This window comes from Rhipicephalus microplus, chromosome 1 (assembly GCF_043290135.1).
Source record: "Rhipicephalus microplus isolate Deutch F79 chromosome 1, USDA_Rmic, whole genome shotgun sequence".
NCBI lineage: Eukaryota > Metazoa > Arthropoda > Arachnida > Ixodida > Ixodidae > Rhipicephalus > Rhipicephalus microplus.
In genome coordinates this window covers 139,033,454-139,060,127 of record NC_134700.1, presented here as the reverse complement: position 1 = coordinate 139,060,127, position 26,674 = coordinate 139,033,454, and positions in this window count along the sequence as shown.

Below are 26,674 nucleotides of genomic sequence, written 5' to 3'. Positions count from 1 at the left end.
CTACTGTTGGAGTGTCGCACCAGATGCAGACAGTTACGGGGCTCACTTTTCTTTTTTTTCCCCATTTATAACCACAATCCCTGTAGATGCTTTAGGTCACAGCAACGTCTCAGGATAGCCAGACTTTCCGCGGAGACAATCGGTGCCTGCTAATGATACCCCTCCCCCCCCCCTTATTCCTCAAACTAAATTTCGTCCACGCTTACTTTGTCAATGACTTGTAGGGGACAGCGGTCCGACGCTGCAACAAATGAACTCGACGTGACAAGTTCTAAGAATGCGGTTCCTTCGGAAGGAAAAAGTTGCGAGTAACGTGGCACCTCGCGTTACCGAAAAATGGTTACGGAAGTACGATACCCGTTACAACTCCGAAATTGTTATAAGTACGTTATTAGGTTACCGAAAAAAGTAGCTCGTTACCAGTAATGACTTTACTTGTAACGCGTTGCCGCCGACACTGGTTACCAATATATGCAAGGAAGTAATGAATCTCGCAAGAAGGAATAGTGATGCAAATACTAGGAACCGGAACTACAATATCAATTAAGCGAAACTTCTAGCTGGCCTAGTTTGAACTAATTTATTTTTTAGTCAATTTGCATGACACAAGCAAGCAAGAAAGAAGGAGAGAAACAAACGTGCTCTATTTTGCTTCTCTCCCTTCTTCCACATACCTTCTGTCAAGAAATAATATCGGCCCAGCAAGCGCTGCGTGAAAACATCTATACAGCAGCTACCAGCCTTTAACAACGCTTCCATTTGTTATTAGCCATGTCGAAACACACGGAGAACAGGGGTTCTACATCTAGAAACTCTAAATCCCAAGACCACGAATAGCCATTTGATTCTGCGTTCGCATGCAAGAAGACATGACATATTGCATTTCGATGTAGAGCTCCGCACCTCGAGTTTCTTCGGTAACGTCATCATGTGCCTCTTTCTTAGGGGATCAAGAACAACTCGCACAGATGCACACACTCGCGTCCTTCACAGCTCACTCTCCGCGAAGTGATGCCACAGGATTTCTGTGCTACGTGGCCGCTAAGTTGTTTTTTTTTTTAGTCATCTCGAATCCACGTGAGGGAGTGAGTGAGTGAGAACAACTTCATTATTGTCTAGTGCAGACGCTGAGGTTGCCACGCTCTCTTGGAATTTATCAATGATTGTTGGGACAGCGGTAAAGTACCGCCGTAATGAAAACAAGCTGAAGTTGTCATTTCGTACGCCGAACAAGCCTATTAAGACAAAGAGACACTAAATATAAAAATAAAAATTGGGAGATTGTGTAGATACCTTGCGATTCGATATTTCGTGAAGCATGCACAGGGAAGATGACTGTAATATATGTACAAGCGCTGTACGCACTGTCATATGTCAAGCGGTGGCATGTTTGTTGTTACGTAACGATGCAAACAGCAAAAAGGTATTAGCAACACCAAAAGCGGTAAGCGTATATATAGCGATTGTGCCAATTAGGATGGTGGCCCTGGACAGTGCTAGTTGAATAACTTTCGGTTGTGGCGATTAGCTACATTCATGGCTAATCCGACGTGGCGGGTGTATGATAGGAGTACGTACGTACTGTTTGTAAGATTGGATAGCCAGCACTGCAGCCACAATGAACGTTTCAGAAAAAGTTCGTTCTACTTGAAAAAACAGTTCCGGCACCGGGCGTGACTCTTTGGTAGAATAATTGATTGCTGTTCAAAATGCGGGGGATCTATTTTTGCTGAAATCATGAAGGAAAGCCCCAAAAACCACAACGGAAGTTGAACACTTGCACAACAACCAAACTATATGTGTAAACAACTGACTCTATGTGCAAACAACTATACGACAGTACTATGCAGTGTCACACGCGCCATCCGTCTCTCCATCCATCTATGCATATGTCCACCTCTCTATTCGTCCATGCGTCCATTCATCTATCCATCTGTCCGTCCCATAGTCGGCACTTGTGGTGAGTGAGAGACTACTCACTCATACTCACTCACCACAATTTTTCAGCCTTCACCCTCACTCACGTTCATACTCAGGTCTACTCCCACTCATAGGCCCTCACTCACGTTCATACTCACGCCTACTCACACTCACTCCTACTCACTCACGTTCATACTCCTTCTGACACTCAAAGTACTCACTCACGTTCATACTCACTCCTACTCGCACCCATGATTACTCACGTTCATACTCCCGCCTTGCCACACTCAGAGTACTCACTCACGTTCATACTCACTCCTACTCACACTCATGAGTACTCACTCACGTTCAAACTCCCTTCTATTTACACTGAAAGTACTCAATCACGTTCATACTCACTCTTACTCATACTCATGAGCACTCACTCACGTTCATATTCACTTATACTCATACTCACTCCTACTCACACTCATGAGTACTCACTCACGTTCAAACTTACGCCAACTCACACTCTAGGCCCTCATATGCGTTCATACTCATGACTACTCACACTGATTAGTACTCACTCATTTTATACTCACGCCTACTCACAGTCACTCACGTTCATACTCACGCCTACTCACACTCATTGCTCATGGCTCACGTTCATAATCACGATTACTCACACTCTTAGAGAAACACGGACTGCTGGTCGAGTTGGTAATTCATTTTAACTGATGTGAGCGAAAAGTTGAAGTACAAAAGGAAGACACCTCGAGACAGCGCACCGTGCCCAGGTGTCTCCTTTTTGTACTTCAATTTTTCGTGCACCTCAATTAAGACTCATAGTTATTCACTCACCTTCATACTCACGCCTGCTCAAGATCATAGGCCCTCACTCACCTCCGCACTCGCATAAGAATTCACCTTCATACTTACGCCTACCCATACTCAGGCGCACTCACACACGTACTTTTACATTCACATACTGATCATCATCACAGCAGGACAGAGGCCCCTCCCCTGTTCCACCAATCAACTCGGTCCTTTGCTTGCTGTTGCCACTTCATACCCACAAATTTCCTTATCTCATCGGCCCAACAAACTTTGTCTCCCCTTTTTCCGCTTTCCTTCTCTTAGAATCTACAAAATAACCGGCAGAAAACGTAAGTAGTGAACAACAATCTCGAAAGAAAACAGCGCTTCGAGATAAGTGGCAGTGCACTTGAAGTTGGAAAAGGTATATACGTCTACTTAGGTCAGGTAGTACCTGCGGAGCCGAGCCACGAGACTGAAGTAACTAGAAGAATAAGAGTGGGGTGGAAAAGATTCGGCAAGTATTCTCAGCTCATGGCTGGTAGATTGTCACTATCCCCTCAAGACGAAGGTATATAACAGCTGCATCTTGCCGGTACTTACCAACTGAGCAGAAACCCGGAGGCTTACAAAGAGGGTTCAGCTTAAATTGAGGACGACGCAGAGAGCGATGGAAAAGAAAATAGTAGTTGTAACCTTAAGAGTCAAGAAGAGAGCAGAGTGGATCAGGGAACGAACCAGGCTTTAGGATATCATAGTTGAAATCACGAAGAAGAAATGGACATGGGCCGGGCATGTAGCGCGTAGGCAGGATAACAGCTGGTCACTAAGCATAACTGACCAGATTTCCAGAGAAAGCAAACGGGTTAGGGGGAGACAGTAAGTTAGGTGGGAAGATGAGATTAGGAAGTTCGTGGTACATAATGTCAGCAAGCACAGGACCAAGTTGAGTGGCGGATCATGGGGGAGGCCTTTGTCCTGCAGTGGATGTTGTCAGGCCGATGATGAATATTAACATTGAGGTAGCGTTACGCGTACTCAGGTTACTCAAGAAACAATCGAGCTGAACAATTGTCGCTTTCTTTAAGGGTCGGTAGGCTCCAAAACCAGGCAATGACTCAGCGCAATTACGACGCACCTCCACATTCATTTTTGTGCCATGACGCGTAGGAGACGCTGAGACATTGTTTAGAGTCTCAGTAATGTGTTACAAGCACTCAAAACGCGCTTTCGTAGGCTACAACGCACGTGCGCGAAATAGAGACGCTCTCGACAACTTCAGTATACTACATCGCCGCCGCTATGAATACCCGCCAGAACCCAAGACGTTGTCATGCCATCCGGCTCGGCCGCTTCGTTTGTTCCACTGCCCCTAGCCCTTTCTGCCTGCACTAGCGGGACAGCCGGGTGCCGGGTCCTCGCCGTGGCGGCCAGCCCGGCCACCCGGCCACTGGTAGGTGTTCTGTGGCCCGGCGCGACCATCGAGACGGCGCTTCCCCTCTGCCTCGCCTTCAGATGAAATGCGTTGCGTACGGCAGTTTTGCATTCGAGAAATTGTGCGCATCTTCGGAGATGTTTTCCTTTCTCTGGGGGTCGCGCTCACGCGGAGACTTCGTTGGCTCCGTGCCGGCGCCGACAATTGCAGGGGGCCTTATTTATGAATCTGCGGACGCGGTTAACGTTCATTGGCAGTGTGCGTACGCAGGGTTATCACGGACAGCCGAATGAAACGGTAATTATCGAGTTGCGTTATGTGTGTTTTTGTACTAGCCTGCGTTATGTGAATGATGAAATAAATTATCAAGAATGATTGGGCGCTTATTGCACATTGTGTCTGCACTGTTGAAGGCATATTAAGCCGCCTTTAGATGCGGTTTCGTCTAACCTTTAATAAAATTTGCGCCAATAATCATGGTGCAGCATGCGTCCACTCGCGCAAACGTGGAAAAAAATATAGACCGTGTGGAGAACACATCGACGTACTAAATAAATATAATGATTTTATTATTATAGGTGATATAGCTCCAGGTGAAGACTTAGTAGGGCATAGTAAGTATGTGGGAAATTGAATAAAGTGAACATGCCTAGCAGGGAAAGTAAAGAACTTTGATTATACAATTATGCAATAATGGCGGTGCGTGGTGCCCGCGCCACCGCCATGCACGTTTTTACCCTCGTTTGTGGTTGATGTTTTCGGGCTTGTCTGCATCTGTGGCGACTTTCTGCTTAGTAAATGAATAGAGTGAGTGAACGTGAATCTGTGCATGATATGCACAGTGATTCTATGGCGTACGTAAAGTGTTGATATCCCAAGGGCTCTAAAGAGCGAAGGGGGGGGGGTGGCGTAATGGCGGAAGGAAAGACATATGTTGCTAAAACAGATCAATTCACTTTTAACAGGGGAGCTGTTTTAAGGTTGGACTAAGTCTGCGTAGTGTACGCCATGGTCTGCCGTCTGGTAACTCGCGCGGGGAGAGCCACAAAGGGCCGCTCGCCATGTAAACCAGGCACTACACTTTCCTTGGTTGGAAAACACGGCGAAGGAAGAAAAACGGTTGGTAAGGAGCCTCTACAAGCCTCGTTTGTTATTCAAAACAAGACCACATCGTGTCCTGCAAATTCGTTACCGGTTGGCATGTTCCAAAACTACAATCTTCAGGTTGTGTGTCACCCGCTATATGAGTCAAGCCTCATGACAATACATAGTTGCTTGCAGTGTCTGTTTGTTGTTTTGTTTTGTCTTTTTATTGTGTCTAAGTGAAGTTCTTATAGTGAAATATTTTTAAAACAATTGCTACAGTTTCGTTTCCGAGCTAAATTGTTACGTCCTGTTATACACACTTCAATCTTCATGGCTGCTTTCAGTGAGTAGGAAAGACAACAGATCAAGTCACAAGTCTAACGCCTCTAGCGATCACCACGTTATCATTTATCCATAATGACCATGAATAAATATAGAAACTTCATGCAGATTTCTGCCATGTCTTTCGCAGAATTTGACACGCACATCGCAGTCGCATTTTATAGTTGGCTATGCTGACACACGTGTATATAAGCGAGACATACCTTGACTGCCTAATTTAAAATCGCACAAAATCTTTTCGTACTTCGCATTTTACTCTGTCGAATAGCTCGGTTAGTTATTTGGATGTGTTTTGTTAAAATAATGCTGAATTTGAGCTCTTTCTCTCTATGTCGCTCTTTTTGCAGTAACTATAGGCAGCACGTAAATTGTTATCGAACTTGCTCACAATGAATATTTCAATATTTTTAACGGTAATCACGCAAAGCTAGCACATGAGTCGGTTGAATAGCTTGAAATGGTTGTAGAACCACTTGCTACTTAGCGTGTGTCATTTGACGCACTCAGCAGAGTTACTGGCAAGTGTTCTGCCTCTATAAGCAGTGGTAACACGACCTTTCAGATAAGGGTTCGTACACTCTTCAGAATTGGTTCGAAAGTAGATCAATAATCACATGGTGTATATAGATTTCTTACGAGAATAGTTTCCACCAATTCACGCTTCAGTTCCAATTTCCCAGCGATTCCACAGACTTTGAGGCCATGAATATGCCTTCATAAATTATTTTTGTTCGTCATCTTTAGTTCAGTATCCACAGAAAGTGTTCCGCTGCTAAAAGGCGCGAAAACGAACACGGGCATACACTTCGCGTTAGGCCTGTTTACCCGCGTATATAGAAGCAGCTTCTTCAACATAAGTTTTAGGTACGCTTTCAGCAACAAATGCACGCCACCGTCTCGTGAAAGAATTAGTTACGCTGCAGAGACAACAACCAAGCTTGGTGAGCATCTTCTTTAATGAACGAGCAATCGAAACCAACTAAAATTCGATCGTGCATGTTTTAGATGCGGAAGCATCTTATACTCGCGCCTTGTAGTGCGCCGTCCGCGCTGTCCGCGCCGTCCGCACCGCTTCTCGAACATTCGACAGCTGACGCGCACGCATGCGCCGTCGCGCCGTCGCCCACTCTTCCACCATCTGTGCATCCCTTCCTCCTCTACACACCGCACGCGCTTCACTCCTCCACCATCTGTGCACCCTTCCTCCTCTACACACCGCGTTCGACATCTACAATTCTCCTGATTCTCCAGTGGACGCGCATGTGGCGTCGCGCTTCGAGAACATTCAACAGCTGACAGTGCATGCGCCGTCGCGCTGCATATATACTCAAGGTCGGCGCTCGCTCGCTCAGTTGCCGCTCGTCGGTTGGTTTGTACGGCGCGTCGACGTCCAAGGTGTGGATTCGGTGAAATGAATTCCACCGAATCCACAAACACAATGATCGACGTCCCTTCGACCAGCGCCGCCCTTTCGCATACGTGTGTACGTGTTCACTCATTTAACACCCCCTCCTACAACCACGTTAACCAATTTAGCCATCGACCTAAGTAAGTCGCAATTTAACACCCCATTTCACAACCACGTTAACCAATTTAGCCATCGACCGAAGTAAGTCGCACTTTAACACCCCGTTAACCAATTATATGCTCCGCATCCTCCTCAGTGTTCCCCCGAGGGAAGCTGCGGGCAATTTTTTTCTTTTCGAAAATAGCTATGCTATTCTCGCAATCCCGCTCAATACTTTCTCTCGGAACATACATTTTAACGAACAAGGCCGGAACCCCGTCTTGTAATAGGCACACATTGTGCGCAAATGAAAGGAAAACTGACAAGGGACGCGCCGTCCCTTAAGTGCCGTACTATATCTGCGCCTCAAATTAGTTTTTATAAAGAAATTTTATTAAATTTATTTAGAATGTCGGAGTGTTGTGCACGCTTACGGAATTTTTTCAACGTTTGAGTGAGAGGACGCACGCTGCGCCTTGAATATATCGAAGCAAATGTTATCAAGGCTGACAATAACCGCACTTCAAAGCGACATATTGTACCTTCAGCAGTGCAGACGAAATCTGCAATCAGCAAACAAACACCCTTAATGAATGATTGTATCACTCATATAACGACAGACTGTAAAAAGACGCGCAAAGCGGTTTCAACTCGTCGATAGACAGTTTTAGCTCAACAGCCATGCGTGCGCAGGCTGCCATTCGATTAACAGGCCCACATATACATGATTTCTAGGCGCACGTTGTCCGTGTGAAAGAGCCTCCATGTACAATAAATATGCTCACAATAAAGATTTAAATCACGTTACCAGGCATGCAGGCGGACATTTTTGAGGGGGGGGACGGGGGGACGGGCTCGGTTTGCTACACCTTTGCTGCGCCACTGCACGTTACGCTAATACGATAAGTAAATACGGCACGGGTCTGTGGTAGCGCTCCTCCTCTCATGCTCGTTCTGCTTAAAGTGCGTCCTGGAATAGGTCTGAGGGTAAAACAACCAGATATGCGAGAAGATTACTATACCAGCGCTCTTGTATTATTTCACTAAAGCACCTATCCCGATCGGCAGGTGTATCGTAAACAATGCGTAGGCTGACAGGCAACAATACGGCGTGACACCTTGCATAGTAGTTTTTTAAATGCCATTTGTGGTGTTTGGATGCTTGTTAGGAGCGCCGAAAGCACAACGAACGAGAGAGGAGAGGTGTACCGACTCTAATCTACCGAGTCCCATACCGTATTTGCGTTCCGTACCTGGCTAACTTTCTAATTTCCACAACTATTTCTCGAACGGAGTACTACCAAACAAGCAGCGCACTCCAGAGACAGAGAGGAGGTGCCGTCGCCGCCGCGCCGAGACAGGCGCCGACGCAATCGTGTGCAGTGGCGCCAGGACTCACAGGCACAGCGTACTGTAACGAACGACGAACCAAAGGCATGCCACCAGCCGCGTGATCTTTGTCGTATTCCACACGCCAGTGTTGCGGCATGGGTGCCTCCATTGCACTCCAATTCCGTTCCGGGGAATTAAAACTTGCCGCAATTCCATTCCTTTAAATTCCTCGGAACTAAAAAAACTTTGCCCATTCCCACTCCGGGAATGGCCAGGCTGTTCTATTTGCGTTCCTGCAATTCCTTAACCTCGGAAAGGCATATTGACAGTTTTATTGAGTTAAGAATGAACATCCCATAAAGCTGAAGTCAACCGATGAAACAAAAACTGCAAAAAAAGTTTAAGCATTGCCATTTTTTCGGGCGTGTTGGTAAACGGAACTCGAAAACACATTAAGAGCTAACAAATTGAGCGCATTGCTTTGTCGTCTGCCTTACGTTGTTTGTTAGCGCTCTATATGTTTTCTAGCGTTTATTTCGTGTGAACAAATATATACGCTTACTGACATGACTTGGCCGCAAATAATACACACACAAAGTAAAAAAACACTCAACGACAAGCAAAAGCGGCTTGAATGTTTTTTTTACTTTGTGTGTGTATTATTTGCGGCCAAATCATGTCAGTAAGCAAGTACCAACTAGGCCAACAATCAGTATTGTTAAAATATTGTAAAGAAGAGGAAGTACTCCGGCGCAGAGGTCATCAGCATCATCAGCATCAGCGTGCAGCAGAGGCTCGAGCTCGGAAATTGCGGCTGGTGCATCGCCTTCCAAGCCTTCCAAGCATCAACCTTTCTGCTCAATAAATCTCCTTTATAATATATACGCCTTGGAAGGGGATGGATATTACGAATTCGCGCCCGTGTCTATAGTTCGAGTTTGCATAAGCACGCAAAACACGTTACCAAGGTCTACGGCTAGCAGCTTGATGACAAATCTCGTGCAATAGCTCACCGTGCTGATTCCCGTAGGGGCAGCTCTATCGCTACCCATAGTATTTGCATGGTCAGCATGTTTAAACGAATGGTGATGCATTAATATCGTTTAGGCTTGAATATGTCACTGCAAAAGTGAAAACATAGCGTATTTTTCTGCCGACCAAATTAGTGTGTGAGAAGACTAAGCAATTTTGCCAGATGTTTAGAGTGGTCGTGAATACGGAGAAAACTAAGATATGCTTAAACCGGAGCAACCCCCAAGCTCTGCTTGTATCAGTTGGAACAGGGCACCATTCGCGCACCTTGTGCATTTGCATCGATTACGCAACACTGTACCACAGCAGTCACGCTTGTCAAGCGCACCTCGCAAGCATGAATGGGGCGAGAACTTGTGCTCGCCTGTGCGCAGGTATGGAATCTCTTCGTTTGTCGCAAACGTCTGTCGGGTACTAAACTGCTCGTGGGGTAAAATTCAGGCTGTACCGAGAATATTCGCCACGTTCGTGTGGGTGAATCCTTAGGCAAACGCGCACGGATAACTTGTTTCTCCCTTCAATGTCTGCCGCACTTGTTTATACACCAACTTCCCCTTGGTTTCTTTTTACAAATACGCAGATCGTTCATATATACGTTTACATCATGCCTACCCCTGGCTCTGGCTTGGCTCTGGCTAACTGAAATTGCAGCTAGAGAATGCGCAGTGATCTTCGACTTTAATAATAATTATTCACGTTTAACGTCCCAAAACCACCATGTGACTATGGGTGACGGCGTAGTGGAGGACTCTGGAAATTTCGACCACCTGAGGTTCTTTAACGTGCATTTTAATCTAAGCACACAGCCCTCAAGCGTTTTCACCTCCATCGAGAAAATGGGGCCGTTGCGCCCGGGAATCAATCCCGTCACCTGCGGGTTAGCAGCCGAGTGCTTTAGCCACTAAACCACCGTGGCAGGCCAACCTTCGACTTCATTAGAACATGTACGCAGGCCTACACGACTAGATTTAGCATGATATTACGTAGTAGCAATTAAGCGTACAGCGAAATACGTTCATCTTTCATGATTCCTGCTTCGCGATGCGCACGTGAGTATGCTCCGAGCCCAACCAAGCGAAGACCAGATGCAAAGAAAAAGGATAACGATAATTTTCAATTTTTTATACCACTGTAGTTTATATTCAAGATAAATACTATACGGTCCTATATGAATGGTAAAAACAAGTATTGCACTCTCTGTTTTCAAGTACGTTCTTTATTTTTATGAATATTTAATACTTGAAAAGCCTAAAGAAAAAAAAAACGCCAGGCCTGCGTGGAACGCGCAGCACAGTCACAGTGGAAGCTGGGAGAGCAGCCTTAAAAGCCTTTTCTAAACACTCTTTGGGTAAATGCCGCCACTTGCTGGGTACCCACAATGCCATAAATAATCATAATTTTTGTGGTTGGTTGGTTGGTTGTTCCTCAGAGTCCTGGCGTAATTCACCATGGTGGCTCGGCCATGAAACGAACGGTACCTCATTTGTGAAATCGAATTGTTTTACCAGCCGGGTTGTAGGCCAGCATTGACATCCTTTGTTGTTCTTCGAAGAAGCGTGGTATCCGCTACATACTTGCTAAGATTTTGTTCAGTGTCTTTAAGCAGTAGCTGATGATGAAGAATTATGCCTGAACTTGGTAAGTGCCACAGTATTAGGTGATCAAGAAAAAGTTTTCTAATTTGTTGGAGCATTGGACGACTTACTCGTTACGCAATTCGCATTGTGTAACGCCTGGCTGTTTGTTCTATGTTCCAAAACGCTTTATTACTCATTAAAACAATTTCTCTCCCAAAATCAATCCTGCCTAAGAGCAGTCTTGGTCGCTCGCAGGTTTCCGAGTTTAAAACGGGCCACCTCCAATTTAATTCATTTTCATCGGCTCAAAAATTTTTCTACAAGACTAACACGTCAAGCAATTGGTCACAAGTTCTTTGGTAACCACTACGTCGTAAAACGTGCTTAGGTGTCCCCATGATTTTTAAAGGCTGCAATGACAAGCAGTGCAATTTAAAAAAAACAGCTTTATTTTGGTTATCATCGTCGAAATTTCACTAGCGAACTTTATGGACGTTTCACCATTTAGTTTTCTAAAACCAGAAATCTGAATGACGGCTGCTAAGTCTTTAAAGAAAGAGAAAAAAAATGCGATGATATTGCGTATACCTATGGCTGTGAGTTTCGCTTCACAAACACGAGCTGCTCGAAAGAAGTGCTTGACAGCCGGTTTCGCTTAGCTGTCATCATCAGGGATGCCTTAGAAAAAAACGTGTTCCATGTCAGTGACGCTGAAAACTGCCCTTGCGATGCGAGAAAGCAGAATAAATCGGCTTTTGTTTGCTTTTCAATAGCACAGGGGCTTTACCGTGCCTACACAAGTTCCCTTTGCAAGATAAAGCGAAATTTTTACTGCAATGAACCCAGGCATATTGTCTTGGTGGGCACTATCACTTTGCCTTATATATTTTTTAAACATCAACCTGCTTGGCTCTGCTTCAGTGCCTGCATGCGCAACGGTGCTGGCGCTGTCCTGCCCTAAAAAAAGGTGTCCCCTCTCCAGAACAGCATAACGCAACTGCTCGGCTGTTGCAGATAAACACCACGAACAGGCACTGTGCCGTGCTCCCTACCGGGCTTCAGAAATTAGGTGCCTTTTTCCTCTTCTAACCACTACCGCCACCACACCACGATTACTTGGACCGTGGGTCTAAGAGGGCTCCCATAAAAAAAACAAAAAAAGTCAGCCCACGTGCTTGCGAACCACTTTTCCAGGCTACTTTGTAGGCCTTTAGCTGACCATTTGCAAAAAGTGCGCCTATGCCTTTGTTTAAGGTTTCCGCGAGGCAAACTTCGATATTTCGCCACGCGGGAAGTAAAAGCCCGGCTGTCTCATGCATTTTCTGCAGCAACTTCGTAGCATCCTCTACTGGGGAGAGAAGCTCAATCAAGTCTGTCGCCAGCCTCGGTTCATATTTATAGAGTTTAACCTTTTTGCACGCGTGTAGGGTTTCTATCAGGCCTGGATGACTGTAAAGAGTGGTAACAAGCTTTCTCATGGTTCGAAGCAGCGAGTTCTACCTCGTTGCGTTATGAGATTCCAAATGCAGACCGGCCCCATTAAACAGTTCTTCCGTGTAGGCGGTGCTGTTGCGTATAGGTGCAACGATGGCACCACATTTTTGTACGACTTCCTCGGCACTTGGGTCCTACAATAAAGTGAGGATGACAATTAGTGAACATTGACATTGCAAGTACAGGTAACGCAAACGGTCAATGCAACAGAGTTCCAGAAAGAGAAATACAACATATGCATTAGAAGGATATTAAAGGAGAAAAATACCATAGAGCCCAAAATACAAGCAAGCAAAAATAGCTTAAACAAGGAATCAACCTAATCCAAATATATATTGTGTATAGCTTCCGAACAACATGGGCGTCCTTTGCGTGATGTGTGGTTTTGATCATTTTTGTTTGTCTTTATACGCACTTCAGAACAGTTTATTAAAGTGGTGAGAAAACAACTCAAACTGGCTGCCTGGTCTGCGGCAGAAAAATGATCCGCGGCAATTAATTGATGGAAATCAAAGTTCGTGACCTCGATCACGGCAGCAAGTGCTCCACGAATTGCTGAGATGAAGTAGCGAAGCACACACGAAATTTCAAATAGACATCGGGTGCGGATAGATGCATAATAAAGCTTCCGTGCATCGAAACTGCAATAGGTACAGTCGTCTGCTCTTCTCAAACTACAATTATTATATTCCAATAGTGTTTGCCCACGCATTCATGGCAAATTATTTAACGAATCTAGGCTATATAAAAATAGTAGTGAATAGACGACGTATCTATTGATGCATATAAGATGAAGCAATAATATTATTTATCAGCACATACCTGCAGAACGGTGTGTTTAAAGCTAAGCTGCAGGCTGTGCGCGGCGCAGCGAAATCGAATTCGCTCCAATTGATGGAGTTCGCTTAAACTCATTGTTAAAGCGTTCCGGGCAGTCATCAAAACTGCCCCACCGTGGTAGTCTAGTAGCTAATGTACACGGCTTCTGACCCACAGGTCGCATGATTGAATCTCGGCTGCGGCGGCTGCATTTTCGATGGAGGCGAAAATTCTGTAGGCCCGTGTGCTCAGATTTGAGTGCACGTTAAAGACCCCCAGGTGTTCGAAATTTCCGGAGACCTCCACTGCGGCGTCTCTCATAATGTTGTGGTGGTTTTGGGACCTTAAACTTCACATATAAATCAGTCGTCAAAACTGCCATATTCATCGTGCTTTTTTTTCAGTTTCCCACCCAGCAAATTCAAAAGCATTTCACATCCATTAAGCGTTATCTGCCACCACGCGGATGACCTAGAAAATGAAATAAGAACAGTTAACGCAGGCGAAAAAGTGCGAAAACACACATTTCACCTAGTCAGCGATGTTTCACTTCTGCAAAGTTGTGTCGTACTCGCAGCGGATCCAAGCACCTGCGTTGCTCCCCATCAGGCGAGTGAAAATGAGAAGGTACATGTCAGCCGCGAAGTCGCTGTCCACGAATATTGCTTCGACAGCCGGGAAACCCGTCATAGAACGTGACGTCCACACGTCGGGTGCGATACAGACCTACTCCGCTCACGCCAAGGACGATGATATTTTGGTCTTCAGCACTTATACTTACTCGGGCAGCAACTTCTCTGAGGTCATCCCACGATGGCAACTTGTAGCCAGGGACGGTGACCTGGATTTGATAGAATTCAAAACAGTTACTTTGATCAAAGCCGGCTTATAAAATTGTCAAACTTACGTTTACGAATTGTAGAAATTCCTCCCTTTCGATGACACGAATAGGCTCCATGTTTGTGCAAATCATATTCAGCATGGCATTGTCAAGAGCAGGCACGGAGCTAGAGGTGAAGGCGGACGTCATCTTCGGCTGGTTTCCCAGCCCTTCCTCTCGTGGCTCCTGCTTCCTTTTCTAGAGCCGAATTAGAATCGATGATACTCTGACTACAGCAGACATAGTTTCGGAGCAAAGTTTGGAGCGTGCAGCTTCTTTGTTTTCTACACGTATAATTTCAAAAATCTGTTTCCAGTGTGCCATGTTCACGTACGAAAACCGCGTGCGCCAGCAACTGGGCGCAGGAGCCAGTGTGATTGTGTGTTATGGTAGTGCTTCCCTAGCCGGCGCCACCACCCGGGCTGCCTTCCCCCCCCCCCCTCTAGAAACAGAGCGAGCAAACGTGGGTTTTCTTCGGTGAGAATCGTGGCGTCGGAATTCCGAAGAGGCGCTGCCGTGTCCGTGCGTGGTTACGTGTGCTCTCCTGCATCGTCTCCGAACCTATACTTTGAAAAGTTTATTCTCTCTTCCTCGTAGGAAGGGAAACACAACACGGTTCATCGTGTACGACTGCACTGCGCTGACCTGCAGACCTTCGTCGGCTGAGTTTTGGGCAAAGGTGCCTATTTGTCTAGACAGGAATGACAGCACTGCGAAAGGGTGTGTGAGGGGGGTGGGGGGTCGTATGAGGGGATACCGGGTGCAAGCTGGTATACCAAAACTTGTCAACACGAGTACTGCGTCAGTAGTACCAGTACGCATAAACCAAAAAAAAACGAAGCGCCTTTTCGTCCCAGTCACGTCTGGCGTCAGAAGCAAGCAGAAAAAAAAGTGAAGGGCGGGGAGAGTGCCGGCGGCTGAGGCCGGCTTATGTACCATGCTTGTAATCAGCCAAGGCATTTTAAAACTGCTGCTTTATCGCTGAATTCGCTGCTTTAATTTACTAATGTGTAAAATTTCAGCAAGAGTGCGTGGATGAAAGCGTACTCTATTTTCGGAAAAAGACCCGATTCCATTCCGCTCAAAATGCGCTCGATTCAATTTTCATTCCAATTTTCCAAGTGTTGTCCCCCATTCTATTCCTACTCCACTCCAGGTGAACAAACATGTAGAATAAGTCCAGAACCATAACGTAATCATTCCACTTCCGGAACGGCAACACCGCAGACAGCGACACACCTGCCGATCACAACGCACTGCACGAATGACAGTTATCTCTGGAACAAAAGTCAAACCTTGTCATCTTATTGCTAGTTCTGCTACCTGTTTTCTTCCAACATCCAAGCTCCGTTATTGGGCTTACACGATATCAAAAGGAACCTATTTTTTCTGCCTCATACCGCTTGTCTTGTCAACGACAGGCCGCTAGTTATCGTGAGCACCATTCGGGATTCTCACTACCTCAGTACGACCACTCGCTGTGTGTGTGTCGCTGAGTTTTCTGTGCGGCATACCGACTCGCGCTTATGAGTACACACTCACGTCCACAATCACGCCCAGTCGATTACCCTCATGTGGGCTGACTCACGTTTACACACGACTACTCATACTGAGTGCTCAATCACATCCACTCACACTGACGAGTACGCACTCACGTTCTTGCTCACGAGTATACTCACGACTGCTCACTCACGTTCATACTCACGCCTAGGACAGCACAGGATTCTTCCACGGAGGAAGAAATTTCCTTCCTCCTTGAATTTTCACGTGCCTTAATACTGTGATTACTGCTCGCTATCCGCTCTAGCGCTGCAGGGACCTAAATGAGGGCCATGAGAGCATCGCTTCAACATGTCTGTTAACTTGTGCTCAAATGTGGGTGTCAAAGAACGAGCGCTAAAAATGGGCGCGCCGCCAAATTCTTGCGATAACGCGCGGGGAGACGCCGGGAGGTCAAAAGAAAAAAAAGAAAACAAACATCCAAGGCTCCCCGGGCGCGCGCTCTCCCCTCGGAAGCGTGGCTTCGCCGACGAACCTCCTCACCCCACATCGGCGGCCGAGCAAGCGCGCGAGCATTCTAGAACGAAAGGGGCGTGTTCTGCCGGGTTGAGTCATCGGTCGGGGACGGCCCTCGTACAGTCTCACACCTCTCCCCAACCTTCGCTGCGTATCGCGCCGACGAAATGACGAGAACTTTCTGGAATGTGGCGCGGAAGGTATTTAACCGAGCAGCGGAGATGAGAGATCAGGTGAAGACGGAAGTTAGCGCCAGAGTGCGTAGGGATTCCGCCGTGTAGTCGGTGAAGGTTTTGTCCGTAGCGACAAAGCAAGAGAAGAAGAGTATTTCCACCTGTTGGGTGAAGGCTCGAGCTACAGGCAAGAGCGTGTGTCTACCGCTATCGAGCGAAGACGCGTGGCGACAGCTGCGTGTGTGAAGCCGACGTGTTCCGGCGAAGAAGTTTGAAGGTTGGAGAGTGGCCAATTGAAGACGCGAGGTTTCCTCGAAGAGAAACTTCGAGGGCGCGGAACGACAACAACCCTGGACTTTGAGTGAGTGATTCTCGGAAGAGTATCATCCAGACATTTGTTCCAAGAACTTTGGACTGGGTAGGTTTTCTATCTCTTTAGTCTTTAAGTATCTTGGTTGTTCATTGCATGCGACTGCATTGTAGAGCGTATCGTTGTCTGTGTCCGTTGTTTTGAGTGTGGCTGATTGTACTGTGTAGTACGTTGTTTGATTGGTGACGTATTGTATGTAACTATTGTGGAGTGTGCATTCTTGTGTATTGTTTTCGATCTGCCATTTTTGAGAATATAATATTTGTTTTGTTGATCAACTCTCGGCTCTGACTTGTTCTTTGGGCCACAGCCGGCGTCCGCTGGCCCGCCAAAAAGGACCACTTCTAAATTTTCCACGCTTTCGTGGTGCGGTTCAGGGGGCCAATACTTCGGCCCTTGGAATTAGCCCGGCGATTGCCTCCCTAATTAACGGGACCTGTGTGTGACAATTAATCTGGCGTCCGCAACAGGACCTTTTGGTGCACAGTGTGTCCAAAGTAGTGAGAAAGAGCCTCGAGTGTTGATAGTGCTATCGGAACGATTTTGTGTGTTGTGCAGTGTTCTCGTTAAGGAGTGCAGTGGAGTGTTCCGATAGACTGATTTAGGCAGATACTTTTTACACGCGGCAAGGTTTTATTTGCGAGACAAAATGGATCTCGAAAAGTTAGTAGCTCTTGGTGAGAAGATGGGTCTTTCTGGCCCCGAACTACGGAAATGGGTAAGCCAGAAGGAGAAAGAGGCGGTGGAGAGAGAGAGGTTGGCAGCTGAGAGGGCCAAGGAAGAAAAATCAGCTGAATCGGAGAGAGAAAGGCTGGCCGCTGAAAAGGCGAGAGAAGAAAGAGAAGCAAAGGAGCGACAGCTGAGAGAAGAAAGAGAGCAGCAATTGAAGTTGGAGCTGGAGAGAGGAAGACTGGCAGCTGAGAGGGCGAAAGAAGAAAGAGAGGAAAGAGAACGGCAGCGACAGCACGAGATGGAACTCGAGCGGCTCCGTTTGCAACAGCGAAGTGAAACTCCGGTACAAGCTAGAGTTGAAAGCAGCGAACGGGAAGATCATGGCTTCCGCTTGAACCCAAGCAAGCTGCTCGTGGCGTCTGACGAAAGGAAGGACGACCTTGACGCGTACCTTCACCGATTTGAGACGATTGCTAGGAGCCGAAATTGGCCGGAACATCAATGGGCAACTGCTTTGAGTACTTGCTTGAGTGGTGAAGCGCTCAGTGTGTACGGTAGGCTGACGCCGACCGATGCAGTCAACTATGTAAAGGTGAAAGCTGCTTTGCTGAAGCGATTTAGATTTACTGTGGAAGGATTCCGGGACAGATTTCGTACAGGAAAGCCAGCGAATGGTGAGACGGCTACGCAGTACGCCGCCCGATTTAGCCATTATTTCGACAGATGGATTGAACTTTCAGGGACAGCGCAGGAGTACGATGAGCTTAGAGAGCTCCTAATTAGACAACAATTTCTTACTAGTTTCCACTCAAGCCTGTCCCTGTACTTGAAAGAGAGGAGAGCTAAGTCACTTGAAGACATGCTTAAATTAGCTGATCAATTCTTGGAAGCGCAAGGTGGCACTAATTTGGCCAAAGTCAAGAAGGAGTGTCCCAATGATTCGAAGAAATTGGCTCCCGAAGAAAAGAAGCGTGCACCAGAGAGCATTCCACGATGTTTTCTGTGCAACCGAGTGGGTCATCGCGCGAAAAACTGTCGAACGATCTTTACGAGCCCTACCGCAGTAAAATGTTTTAAGTGTGGTCAGACTGGGCACAAAGCAGACGCATGTCGAAACGGAGTGAGTCAAACTCACCAGGTATCCTGTGTGCAAGCGGCACCGAAATCTGATAATAATGCCGTCACCGATGGATTCGTAGAGTTGAAAAATGGGGAGAAAATTCCTATTGTGGGTGCTGTAATGTCACAACAGCCAACCGGTGTTACGAAGGGAATGCCAACGCTTCCTGGAAAGATTGCAGGCAAGAAGATTACGGTTCTAAGAGACACCGGTAGCTCCACGGCTATCGTGCGGAGAAATTTGGTACGGGAAAGCGAGTTGACAGGCAGAACGAAACCGGTTTGCCTAATTGACCGTACGGTTCGGATGCTTCCCGAAGCAGAGATTGAGGTGGAAACCCCGTACTTCAGCGGCAAGGTTACCGCACTTTGTATGACGACCCCCCTTTACGACCTTGTCATCGGGAACATCGCCGGGGCGCGAGGACCGAATGATCCGGAATGTTTGGGAGAAGACCCTAAGATAGAGCCCTCGCCAACCCAGCGACCGCGAGATACAGTGGAGGAGCATCCCGTGACGGATCCCACTAGAGCCCAAGGTGAAGCCGCGGCGCAAGTGACAGCGAATGAGAAGACGATCGTGTTGAATGAGTTCAGGCGCTGGGCAGCTGGACGTACGTCGGCACGACCCCAACCGACCGACAGTGTAAAGGAGACGGAGTTGGCCAGCCGGGCAAAATGTAGAGACATGATCATGCTGGTAAATAAACAGACAGGACCTGTTGAATGTTATGACCCGTTAACGGTGTCGGAAGTGACAACGATGGCTGAGAGGCTGCCTCAGATACCGTCGTTAGAAGGGGCTCGCCGGAACAAAACGAGCAAAAACAATAAGAAGAGATCGAGAGAGCACCGCAAGAAAGGGCGCAAGCGCCACTCGAAATACACAGGATAGGTGCTAAGGTAGAATCGGATTGTGTTTGGCAGAGCTGAGTGCCATATGTTGTGTTAATGTTCTTGTTGTTTTGTGTCGCAACTGTATGTTGAGTGAGTCAGAATGTTTGTCTCGGTGATGTGGTGTATAGTAATGATGTGTGTGTAGTAATTGTTTTAATGAGAGAACTTTGTACGTTTCTATTGTTCGGAATGTGTGATGAAGTGTTGTAGTAATGTACCTGTGGCTATATTTCATGTGTCATGGAATCGAATTACAATGTACAGCTGTATTGAGGATCTATTCCGAATGTGAAGTGTCATGAGCGACGGTTTGTGTTACAGTCTTTCGGAGTGTGTGGTGACTGTTCGCGCTCGTTTGTGTGGTTTTGAATATTATGAGATAATATTCTGAAAGTGGGGGGCAGTGTCACAGAACGAGCGCTAAAAATGGGCGTGCCGCCAAATTCTTGCGATAACGTACGGGGGAGACGCCGGGAGGTGAAAAGAAAAGAAAAGAAAACAAACATCCAAGGCTCCCCGGGCGCGCGCTCTCCCCTCGGAAGCGTGGCTTCGCCGACGAACCTCCTCACCCCACATAGGCGGCCGAGCAAGCGCGCGAGAATTCTAGAACGAAAGGGGCGTGTTCTGCCGGGTTGAGTCATCAGTCGGGGACGGCCCTCGTACAGTCTCACACCTCTCCCCAACCTTCGCTGCGTATCGCGCCGACGAAATGACGAGAACTTTCTGGAATGTGGCGCGGAAAGTATTTAACCGAGCAGCCGAGATGAGAGATCAGGAGAAGACGGAAGTTAGCGCCAGAGTGCGTAGGGATTCCGCCGTGTAGTGGGCGAAGGTTTTGTCCGTAGCGACAAAGCAGGAGAAGAAGAGGATTTCCACCTGATGGGCGAGGGCTCGAGCAACAGGCAAGAGCGTGTGTCTACTGCTATCGAGGGAAGACGCGTGGCGACAGCTCCGTGTGTGAAGCCGACGTGTTCCGGCGAAGAAGTTTGAAGCTTGGAGAGGGGCCAATTGAAGACGCGAGGTTTCCTGGAAGAGAAACTTCGAGGGCGCGGAACGACAACAACCCTGGACTTTGAGTGAGTGATTCTCGGAAGAGTATCATCCAGACATTTGTTCCAAGAACTTTGGACTGGATAGGTTTTCTATCTCTTTAGTCTTTAAGTGTCTTGGTTGTTCAATGCATGCGACTGCATTGTAGAGCGTATCGTTGTCTGTGTCCGTTGTTTTGAGTGTGGCTGATTGTACTGTGTAGTACGTTGTTTGATTGGTGACGTATTGTATGTAACTATTGTGGAGTGTGCATTCTTGTGTATTGTTTTCGATCTGCCATTTTTGAGAATATAATATTTGTTTTGTTGATCAACTCTCGGCTCTGACTTGTTCTTTGGGCCACAGCCGGCGTCCGCTGGCGTGCCAAAAAGGACCACTTCTAAATTTTCCACGCTTTCGTGGTGCGATTCAGGGGGCCAATACTTCGGCCCTTGGAATTAGCCCGGCGATTGCCTCCCTAATTAATGGGACTTGTGTGTGACAGTGGGTGCACGTTAAAAACCCCAGGTGGTTGAAATTTCCGGAGCCCTCCACTACGGCGTCTCTCATAATCATATGGTGGTTTTAGGGCGTCAAATCTCATATATCATAGAAGTGCGGTGATTTTCGCTAGTTGGTATGACATGACGATAGCTATAGCGCGAGAACAGAACGACGACAAAGGACTCCTTCTTATCCCTTTGGCGTCGTTCTGTTCTCGCGCTATCACTATCGTCACCCCACATATAAATCAATCGATCAATCAAGTGTCCTACCAAGGGGTTTCTTTCTTTATTGTTGCCGAAATTCCTGGTAAGCGCAGTAATTTAAGCAAAGCATATTAGATTTCGTGAACTAATGTATATACTTAAGAACTATTTATGAGAACATGATTACAAGAAAAAAATTAAGAGCCGCGTCCCGCAGGCAGTGATGTCTGACAACGCACAATAATTTATTGTATTAAACAGCTTAAGTAGAGACTGTATTAGTTAGCTATATGACATAATTCATGCTTACTAAGACGAATGATGAAATTCAGTGGTGTACGGGTCTTTAGAGTGAGAAGAAAAAGTGTGAATACAAAAAGCGCGTAATTGTTAGCGATTATGGGCTAGCTACCGGTAAATGTGGTTCAGCAGACGTCAGCCAGAACTGAGGTATTTTTGGGGGGGTTTAGAAAACGTGGTTTACGATTTAGAGTACTTGATACTCTACTAAAGAAGAGCATAAAGCCGTCTTGTGGGCTGTGGGCCTCACACTTGATGAGGCCGTCTTAACAAAAATTACGAACGCGTTCACAGCGTAAAATAACACCAGAAACTCCCACGACTACTAGCACACTTTTTAACGAGTTACTGCGCGGTAGGGTGGTTGTGTAATTGAGACATGTGTGTGAAAAGATGAAATACTTCTCGAGGTGTTCACGCGCCAAATGCACCATAGCAAGAATAAGACACGTCGTAGCGAAGGGCTTCGAAATTTTCGACTGCCTTGTGTCCTTTAACGTGTACCCGAATGTATGTAGTACATTCACTTATAGCGTTTAGTCTTCTTTGAATTGCACTTGGCAAGACCAAAATCCAGCTCTCATTTGTAGGCTCAACGCAGCTGAACACAGTAACCCTTGTATCGCCATGGCGGCTTGAAAGTGATTGAACATCTCTTCGATTGGACTTAAGAAAGATGTATCTACGTGGGTGTGCACAAGTTAGTGTAAGAAGACGTGGTCATTGGAGAAAATAAATGTCTATGAGCGTGAGCGGACCTGTCAACATGAGTGAGTTCTGGAAACTCCGAGTTCACGTGAATGAAACTCTCCATGATATGGCGCGAGCACGAACATTCGTGAAGGCGTACGAACGTACGAATGTGAGTTCCAGCGTTTGTCTTAATATTAATATTGGTGAATAATAATGTATATTAGGATAAGGGCGAGCGAACACTTCTGAATGTGAGAAGACGCGAAATTGGTATACGAGTGGCTGAGTATGAAAACTAGTGAATGTCCGAGTGTGAGCAAATGTATGAACGCAAGCGTCGATAAATGAGTGCTAGGCTATGCAAGCATATGAGTACAAATGTAGGTGGACTTAAGTGAACGCTATCGAGCGTCCGTGAAACGACGCCAGTGATCGGAAGTTTAAGTGTAACGTCGAGAAACGCCGATGTGCGCGAGTGAATGCTTCAGCATGTGACATGAGCGAAATGAGGGGGGGGGGGGGAGGGTTGGGAATTGAGTATGGCTGTGCATGACCGAACATCACAATGATATTAGCGTCCGAGCCAGTGATAGCTTCATTTTAGGTGTGAAACGGAAACATGAAAGAAACACAAACGCCTCTCAACTTACTGTTGTGACCATGTCTGTAAGTGCCTTTTTTACAGACAGCTTAGTCTACCAGTTCCCTAAACATTGTGTCACCCGCCACGGTGGGCTAAAGTACTCGACTGCTGACCCGCAGACGGCGGGATCAAATCGCGGACGCAGCGGCCACATTTTCAGTTGAGGTGGAAATGCTCAAGGCCTATGTACTTACATGTATGTGCACGTTAAAGAACGCCAGGTGATCGCAGTTTACAGAACGCTCCCCTACAGCGCCTTGCATAGTGATATCGTAATTTTGGAACCGCAAACTCCAGCAATGATTATCGAATTCCTATCTTTCTCTGGAAGTACAAAAGAGCCAGTGAGGTTACAGTTTTCAGTGTTAACGATATTCCATGATGACGGGATATCGTCAGCGCTCTTCGGCCTCTCAAGATACGCACGCAAACCTATCATCGCTTTCAATACGAGAAGCAGGCTCTCATTGTGGCTAAGAGTCTGTACACACTAGGGGTATACTTTCACTCGAAAGAATGCAACAGAAGGGATCAAATGGCACATACTGGGGTGACAATTGACTCTATATTTATTTCAAGTTCTTGAACTGACTTCAGCTCTAGTTTGGCGTGAATGCAGGTAAATGCAGTGAAGTATTTATTTTCAGCGATTCCGACAACCTTTGCCACTCTGCCTAGACACAGCAACAAGAAAGGCATGGAATTCAAATTTAGCATTGTTTTAATACAACTCGTCCCCATAACTTACCGAGCTATTTGGGCACAGTAAAATAGGAACTGCGAAAACATTGTCAGTGATTTCGAATCAAGCCGTGAAAACAGGCCTCGCTTATACATACATACATACATACATACATACATACATACATACATACATACATACATACATACATACATACATACATACATACATACATACATACATACATACATACATACATACATACATACATACATACATACATACATACATACATACATACATACATACATACATACATACATACATACATACATACATACATACATACATACATACATACACACACACATACATACATACATACATACATACATACATACATACATACATACATACATACATACATACATACATACATACATACATACATACATACATACATACATACCCAACTAACGCTGCGAAGGACACTGCAGAAAATGGCATGAAGTTCCCGTATTTATTTCTGATCATTATGGGTAGATAATAACGTATGTATGGCTGGCGGCATCAAGCTTGTGACATGGTATGTTGCCATACTTGTTCACCGTGAGCAGCTATTAAAAACAGTATCTGGAGAAGGGGACGTAATAACGTGGCGAGGAAATGGAACTGTAATGACGGGTTCTTAAAATACTGAACATTATGAGGAGGTGCGGTAGACTGCAGTCCCGTACCATATTTGCATTACGTGTCTCCGCAATTTGCAAAAAACTCTTTCTCGAACGCAATACTAGCAAACAAGCTGCGCTCTCCGAGTGACAAGAAACAGGGAGGAGGTGCCATGGCTGAACCGAGACTGGCACCTACGCGACGGTGCGCCTTGGCGCCAGGACATGCAGCCTACACGAATGGCGCATGCTGCTTTGGCATGTGTGTGTGTGTGTGTGTGTGTGTGTGTGTGTATCACCGGGTGAGTGTGTCTCCGAGCGGGCACCATTCGGCAACTCGATGCAAGATGTCGTGTATACCAAAGCATCTGTGTGCGCTGCATTTAGTTGTCTCCAACCCGTCGGGCGATAGGTCGGCACTTCAAGCGCTACTCACTCACTCACCACAATAATTCCAGCCTTTGCACTCACTCACGTTCATCCTCTCGTCATCTCACACTCACCAGTACTCACATTCACAGCCATGTCCACCCACTCATGAGTACTCTCTGGCGTTCACACTCACGTCCACTCGCACCCATCATTACTCATGTTCACACTTACGATTAGCCACACTCATGGTAACTCACTCACGTTCTCACTCCCGGCTACTCACACTCATAGTAACTCACGTTCACACTCGCGACCATTCACACTCATGAGTACTAACTCACGTTCATAGTCACGACTACTGACATTTTTGAGTACACACCCACGAACACTCACACTCATAGTAATGATTGATATGTGGGGTTTAACGTCCCAAAACAACCGTAAGATTATGAAGACGCGCCTACCACATCACACTCATAGAAACTCACTCATGTTCATTGTACTTACTCCTACTCACATTCATGAGCTCTCACTCATTCCTAATCACACTCATGAATACTCACTCAAATTCATACTAACGAATATTCACACTAATCAGTACTCACTCATGTTCAAACTCACTTCTACTCACACTCATGAGTACTCACGTTCATACTCTCTCCTTCTCACACTCAGTGTACTCACTCACGTTCATACTCACTCCTACTCACACTCACAAGCTCTCACTCATTCCTACTCACACTGATGAATACTAACTCACATTCATGCTCACGCATACTCACACTGATGAGTACTCGCTCACGTTCAAATTCACATCTACTCACACTCACGACTACTCTCACGTTCATACTCACTCATACACACACTCAAAGTACTCACTCACGTTCATACTCACTCTTACTCACACTCACAATACTCACTTACTTTCATACTCAATTCTACTCACGCTCAGAGTACTCACTCATATTCATACTCACTTATACTCACACTCAGAGTAGTCACGTTCATACTCACTCCGATTCACACGCAGAATACTTATTCACGTTCATACTCACTCCTACTCACACTCGTGAGTACTCACTCACGTTCTACTCACTCCTACTCATACTGTTCAGTACTCACTCATACTGACACTCACCGCGTTCAAATGAGTATGAATGAGTGTGAGTGAGTGTACTCATGAGTGAGTATGCCGAGCTATGGTCCATCCACACGTGCGATCATCCGTGTGCCTGAACGTTCGTTCACCCGTGCATACGTTTACCTATTCATCTGTCTGTCCATTTAAAACCACCGGTTCATTCATGCGTGCGTCCGTTTATCTGTGCGTCCTTTATAATATGCCGGTAAAAAAAAACCTAGACAATACACGCCTTAGAGCCTATCGCTTTCTCATTCCTGGTCCTTCATATTTAAAGATGCACTGATTTTTAATGCTCCAGAATTATAGTTACCAACGTCTGTTGGCGCGGTTCTTTGGTTCATATAATCTTTCAATAACCTCATTTATCTAGCCATGTCCGGGACTGCCATCCACACTGGCGCAATCACTGAATATCAGCTTACCGCTACTGGTGTTGCTAATACCCAGGTTGCTCTTGACATTTGTACGCGGCAGTAATCTTGTGACTGTTTAACGCATGTCTGTGTGTACAACATTTGTACACATCTCGGAGCACCTTCCTTTCTTACAGCCTACCCTTCTCATGCTTCGTATACCATAGATGCCCAAGGATTGTGGGATCTCTCAATTTTTCCCTAATGCTCATGCGTTTATATTGTCACGGGGTGAGAGTAGGCAGAGGGTAGAAATATATTTACAGATTGTACACGGAGTACACATGCAGTGTCCTCAAGCCAAGATGGCGGAGTGACAACAACAACATAAGCTTTTGTTCAATCGTCATCTTCGTTGCCTTCATGGTGCATTCGTTGATGTTAATGATGACGTGTCTCAATATTACCCATTTGAAGTCTCACCGTTCGTGGTAGATATAAAATATATGTCACTAGTGGCACATACCCGCTTTCGGTTATGTGCCACGGTTTTTTTTTTTGAAAATGTTTGACGACTTACGTGACAAGATTGTGACATTATTCATCTCATG